This window comes from Lytechinus pictus, chromosome 3 (assembly GCF_037042905.1).
Source record: "Lytechinus pictus isolate F3 Inbred chromosome 3, Lp3.0, whole genome shotgun sequence".
Taxonomy (NCBI): Eukaryota; Metazoa; Echinodermata; class Echinoidea; order Temnopleuroida; family Toxopneustidae; genus Lytechinus; species Lytechinus pictus.
The window spans coordinates 65,504,658-65,510,919 of record NC_087247.1 but is presented as its reverse complement, the minus strand read 5'-3'; positions in this window follow the sequence as shown (position 1 = coordinate 65,510,919).

The window sequence follows — 6,262 nt, the reverse complement described above, 5'->3', positions numbered from 1 at the left end:
GTTTGAACGCTAGCCTGTAAAACCTCTTCATTTTATGAAATTATTGAAATTCAAGCCTTATTTCAAATAACCAGAACTTTGTTATTTCTTGACCATTTTCTGTAATTGAGGTATCAAATTAAAGAGCAGATATCGAACTTTTCAAAAATGTGGTTTTCTTTTTAAAACCCAGATACGGCCCGCCAAGTGACTTTTGGTATCCCCTTTTTTAAATTGTTTTTGCTCACTCATGCGTGAATGAGAAATAATCTAAGTAATTTCAGATGAAAGAGGAGATTCTAAGCTTTAAAATGGTAGGTCATTTGTTTATTGTATTTGCGATTAAGTTATGATAAATCATCGATAAATCTCGGTTTCGTTTTTTGTGGGACGCACTGTATTAACCTACAAATTAAAAAATACATTATTTTTCAAGCATAATATATATATTTTGTACCAAAAGTTGTCGATCATTATTCAAGATATAGATGTAACGCGGGTATACTGTTGATGGTAGTGGTGGTCTCATCCTCCTCCTTCCTCTTCTCCTCCTCCCCCCTCTCCTCCTCCTCCTCCTCTTCTATTCCTCTTCCTCCTTCTTCTTTATTCCTCATATTCCTTCTTCTTTTTCTCCTCCTCCCTTTCTCTTATTTTTATCCTCATTATTCTTGTTTGTCTTTCTTTATACGTGTGTCATTTTGGGTGTCATTTGTCAGTGATCAGGCATGGTCACTTGTGGGAATCATGTTCACTGGGTCTACAAAAATATCTTGTTTTTTGTATTCTGGTGATTCGTCGAAACTACGATCGAACAACTTATGGGTATACCTTTAGGAATGAAAATGATATAGCCACCTTGGGCATATTGAGGTATTAATTGGTAACACGATAAATTGATGATTTAGCATCAATCTTAAGAGTTGCTCAAGTGTGCATCTAGGATTTCATAAGTTTGGGGGGGGGGGGGGGCAAAAAAACTTTAATTTAATTTTTTTAAAGGTTCTCATTGGCAGGAAATTATATCAATGTCACCGTAAAAGATTAGACAGGCAAAAAGGGGGGTTATCACTTCCAAAAGCGATATATTTACATATGAATATTATGGTAAGCAAAAGCGAAAGAAAAAGGTGATCATAAAATATGTAGAAACAGGGAAAGGGGACCCAATGCCATTATCTTTCGTAAACATCGGATCCGCCACTGGATTAGCTATTTTTTAACATATCGGTACCCCACTTAGATCAACGAAATTATAATTCATTTTTCTTCATTTCCCTCAAACCTAAATCCTTAAATGCATAGCCTTCTAATTACTAGACTAGAAACAAACAACTTAATTGTCTTATTAATTTGGCGTCGCAATGGATATCGTCTCGCAACCGACCGAGTAATAGAAAAGAAGTTATGTTCATTGTCTTTATAAACAAAAATGGCAGAAATAAATTATGACAATATAAACTACATGCAATTCACACAATTTTCGAATATGTTCATTTTCCATGCTATGTTATGTATGTTCAATACCATGTAAAAATGCAAATTTCCATTCATTTATTTGTATGGACAGTAAATACTATCTTATGAACCTTATGTCCACCATTTCATGAACTAGATCCATAAACTTTCAAAGTTGTGGCAATTCAACAAATATCCCCAACATGGCCAAAGTTCATTGACCTTGGTCATGTGACCTGAAACTAATGTAGGATGTTCACTGATACTTGATTACTCTGATGTCCACGTTTCATGAGCTAGATCCATACACTTTCAAAGTTATGGCATTTAAAAAACTTAACCTTAAGTTCATAGACCCTACAAATGACCTTTGACCTTGGTCGTGTGACCTCAAACTGTGGCAGGATGTTCAGTAATACCTGATAACCCTTGTGTCCAAGTTTCATGAACAAGGCCCAAGTTATTATGATATTTCAAATCTTAACCCTAGGTTAAGATTTGATGTTGACGACGCCGCCGCCGTCGGAAAAGCGGCGCCTATATATATAGTCTCTCTGCTATGCAGGCGAGACAAAAACTGCTTATTCATTGCAAGAAAGCTACATGGGTAATGATACTGATAATGAATTATGAATTAAAATTGACAACATGAAAAATATGAAAAACCAGAAGAGAGAAGTTTTAATCTTAAATATTTACATTTGTTATTCTCTTCCCGGTATTTCACCTCGAAAGCTTCCTAGCCTCTATTTATCTCTTTTATTCTCTCGTGTCATGCCTCCCAAAGGTGGGTGTATTTGTTTAAATAAATTTATTCACTACCTCCCTTCTGTTCACCCCTCGATTTTCACGAAGAAACGTGATGAGATTGTCGAATTATTCAAAAAAAGGTTCTCGAGATGGTGCAGATCTCACCTTCTACATACTTCTTGATTATTCACGAAGGCTTTTGAAAATCAACCTTTTATCCGTGAAGGATCCGCTCGATCAACCCTCTGGGAATATTTTCCAGGTCTCTTCGGTACATCCTAGCCTAGCTAGCACCAATCAATTGACAGGCATTATTCTTATACTTGTCTTATCAAGGGGCATCGAGAAGGGGGGGGGGCGAGCCCTTCGATAGAAAACAAAATGCAAACCTGTCATTTACGTTCCCTCAATACTTGAAGGTAATAATGAGCATTAATTATTTACGGATAAAGCTATCAAAAGTGAATCGGAGAGTATCATTGTTTCCTATTACATATACGGCCAAAAATTGTCGACAAATAATTTTTGGTGGGATGTCTGTAGTATTTTTGTTCACAAAGAAATGCATGAAACTGAAAATACTACCATCAACAAAAGTCAGTGACAGAATATGGATGTATAATACATGCAAGATAACATTTTTTGTTGTGAATTATGAATATTTTCAAAGTAAAAATCATACAGCGGTAGCAAAACAAAAAGATAAAACGAATCAATGATAGTATCCCGTCATAAATATCGCATGGGCATAAATTCACGCGATTCCATGACAACGCTTTTGATTCGGTGGGTGTTTCTTTGTGATCGATATGCTTCAGCCAATTGAAGAGCTTGATTCCAAAAGGAGCTAAATCCACTTTTGTCCAAAATTGATTTTTGTTAATACAAATATATGTATCTTAGACATGTGAATCAAATGCAACATATCGCATTTGAAAAAAAAACTGGAAAGGTTAGTAAAAATTAATAGCAAATTTGAGTTTTGTTCCAAAAGGAGCTAAATCCCAAACAGTTTTGTTCCAAAAGGAGCTAAATCCACTATGCGGTTATTTAAAATTGTTTATTTAAATAAAGTTATACATTCAATTTTTTAGGTACATGTTGTGGATACAAGTTCACACCATCAGTGCAAATTTTGCTGATAATAAGAGAATTCTAGTCTTCAAGTTCAAAAGAGGGGGCACACGTCTGTTTTCATTGCATTTTTACATTACAAATTATTAATTTTGCTTCTCAAAGGGGGGGCATGTCCCCTGGATCAGTTGTGACTCATCAGGGGGGCAGGGGTACGTCCCCTGCATCAGTTGTGACTCGTCAGGGGGGCAGTCTGCCCCCCTGCCCCCCCCCCTTAGGTACGCTAGTGCTTTTTGCCCTTCACTAGGTTGGGCATTCACATCAATCGATGCTGAATAACAATTACTTCGATGACACACCTATACCTATCGGGTACATGGACCTATGCTTTTAACAATAAGACTTCACGCGTAACAATGATAGCAATCGTAACGTCAAGGTGCGTCAAGAAAAAAAGACGAGACATTATTAATTTTCACAATAAAAATAATATAGGAGTTACAATGTTCAACCACACTCTGTAAGGCCTGCTGCACTCTGCAAATATCGGGGGGGGGGGGTCGATCTAACAGTGTGAACATGGCGTTTCAATCAAATCATATCACCTGATTTTCAAAAGGCATGCATTAAAGGATCCATACAATCCAAATTCAATATGCTAAATTGCTAAATTCAACCCACATGTATATTGTAATTTAAGTACCCAATAGGTTTCGAAGATTTTTAAATAATTTTTGTAATAGTATTTTACTTGCTATAAGCTGCAGCCCTTCAAAAGAGAACTCAGTCCTCAATCTGGGTAAGATATATTATATTCTCAACAGAACATATACCGTAATTGATTCCTGCTGGAATCCATATGGGAAATCACCAATATCCAATGATTGTTAGGGTGAAAAGTTACATGAAGAATGGACGTGCAACCAAGGAAATGTTATGTATTATGTTAACAATCAGAATTCTAAAATTATAGATGTTACTCCTCACAAGAAGAAGAGCAAGTGGATTTTAATCCCGTACCTTAATGAAACAGATTTAATGGGATTTTGTATTCGTGCTTTTAAGTCAGTGTTCTAAAATCTACATCAGGAAGAAATGGTCTCCAATTGCTATTCACTGTATTACATGTACCTACTACACTATGCCGTCAAGGTATACACATGTACGTGGCGTTTAATTGAAAGCTACCTCGGTATATCCGACATAAAAGTATTTTTAGTCAAATTTGGTTCATTTTAAAAGACAAAATTTCACTAGCCTCATGCAAAGTAATATTTGGAATGAGTGAAATGTGTAAATACTTGGTTTTTTTAAAGTATTTTGCTTTTTAGAGCTTGCCTTTGTTTGAGCTTCAAATCATCTAAACCCTAAAGCAACCGAAATGTGTCATGGACCATCGAACTTCTTCTGCACGATGGCTGGTGTGTATATAAACAGGAAAATGTGATACTTTCGTATGCTAATCCACAATTCTCCCTAATCTTTTGAATTCCACTTTATTGATCTTATAGAGATTCAAAACGAAGTCCCTGAATGTGTTCATGCAGTGACATTTCGAGCATCATTTCCAGAATGACACATTTTTTAATTAAACAGAATTGAAAACTACTTGTGAGATAACAATTTCACAAGAGAGTAGTGGTATTGTAAGAAGGCATCATTTGGACAGTGGAAACTATTGCATTGAGTAGTTGGGTAAGCCGGTAAGAGGATATGTGTGTGGGTGTGGGGGGCTGGTGTGAAAAGGGTGAGTGCGCGTGGGGCAAATTTCATGAGGATGTTTTTAGAGAGAGAGAGAGAGAGAGAGAGAGAAATTAGGAGAAGGGGGATTGAGAGGGAGAGATAGAGGCAAAGAGAGAGAGGACAGGACAGGCAATATTGTTCTACATCATGAGAGGCATAATGTTTTATAGTCAATGAGTGGGGGGGGGGGGGTAACTTAGATAACAAAATGTTTGCCCATAATTATTAAGATCGTCTGTTATTGATCTGTAATGTGGATAAATCTTCCCAGATATAAGTGGCAACCCTTTGTTATGAAACCCAGAATCATTATTGTAACATTTCTACATCTACCGAAGATCAACACTTAAATGCCTAAATATCGATTCTGCTACCAATCTTTGCTTTGAATCGTTTATTCATTGCAGGAAACCAATTGACACGAGACAAGAATATTGATGACAATATTGTTGAACAGAATAAACTTTAAGCCAGAGGCTTGGGGACAATAATGTTATCCAACTACTTGTGGGCAGACCAACAACAAATCTTGAAGAGTTTGACAGTGCAATGCATAATTATGAGAATTAAGAAGCAAAGTAATTGATTTTTTCTTTTGTTCATGGATTCTTTCTGCATGTTCTTGCAAGACAAACTTGCTAATTCTCTTTCCAGCACCATTTCGAAAGTTACTTTACATTCTACAGTGAATTTTCTTTTAACTCTCTAAGCCAAAGTTAAAAAACGAATGATGATGAAAAACGGGGATGCTAATTGTCGTGAAATAACAAAGCACAATTCTTTTATTTTGCCCATGAGTTGGAATTTCGTTTTAGATTTAAATCTAAATTTACAATGTGATGAATGTATCTATCATTTCTGCCTTGGGGAAAAACGTTATAAAGGTTTCAAAAGTGAAATACGGAAATACGAAGCATATCTCGGTGAGCAGTGACGACACCTCATGGACTACACGTTGTATTGGTCATTCATTTAAGTAAACAATGTTAATTGAGAAGCTATCATATTTCAAACTTGTAAGCATACAAGTTATGGTGTCGTATGACTTTTTAGAGTGCTCCAATATCATATCCAATCTAAGAGCCGTTTTATGGCGCTGGTGACATGCATCTGAACCTGTTTTTAGTAGAGTGTAAGGAGTCATAAAAGTCGTTAGTCTTTAGCTATGATGATATGGATTAATAGAAGTGGAGCACAAAAGCTTCCATTATTTGGAGGGACGTGTTACGCGCGATGAGAACGATGATGATGAGACAGTAAT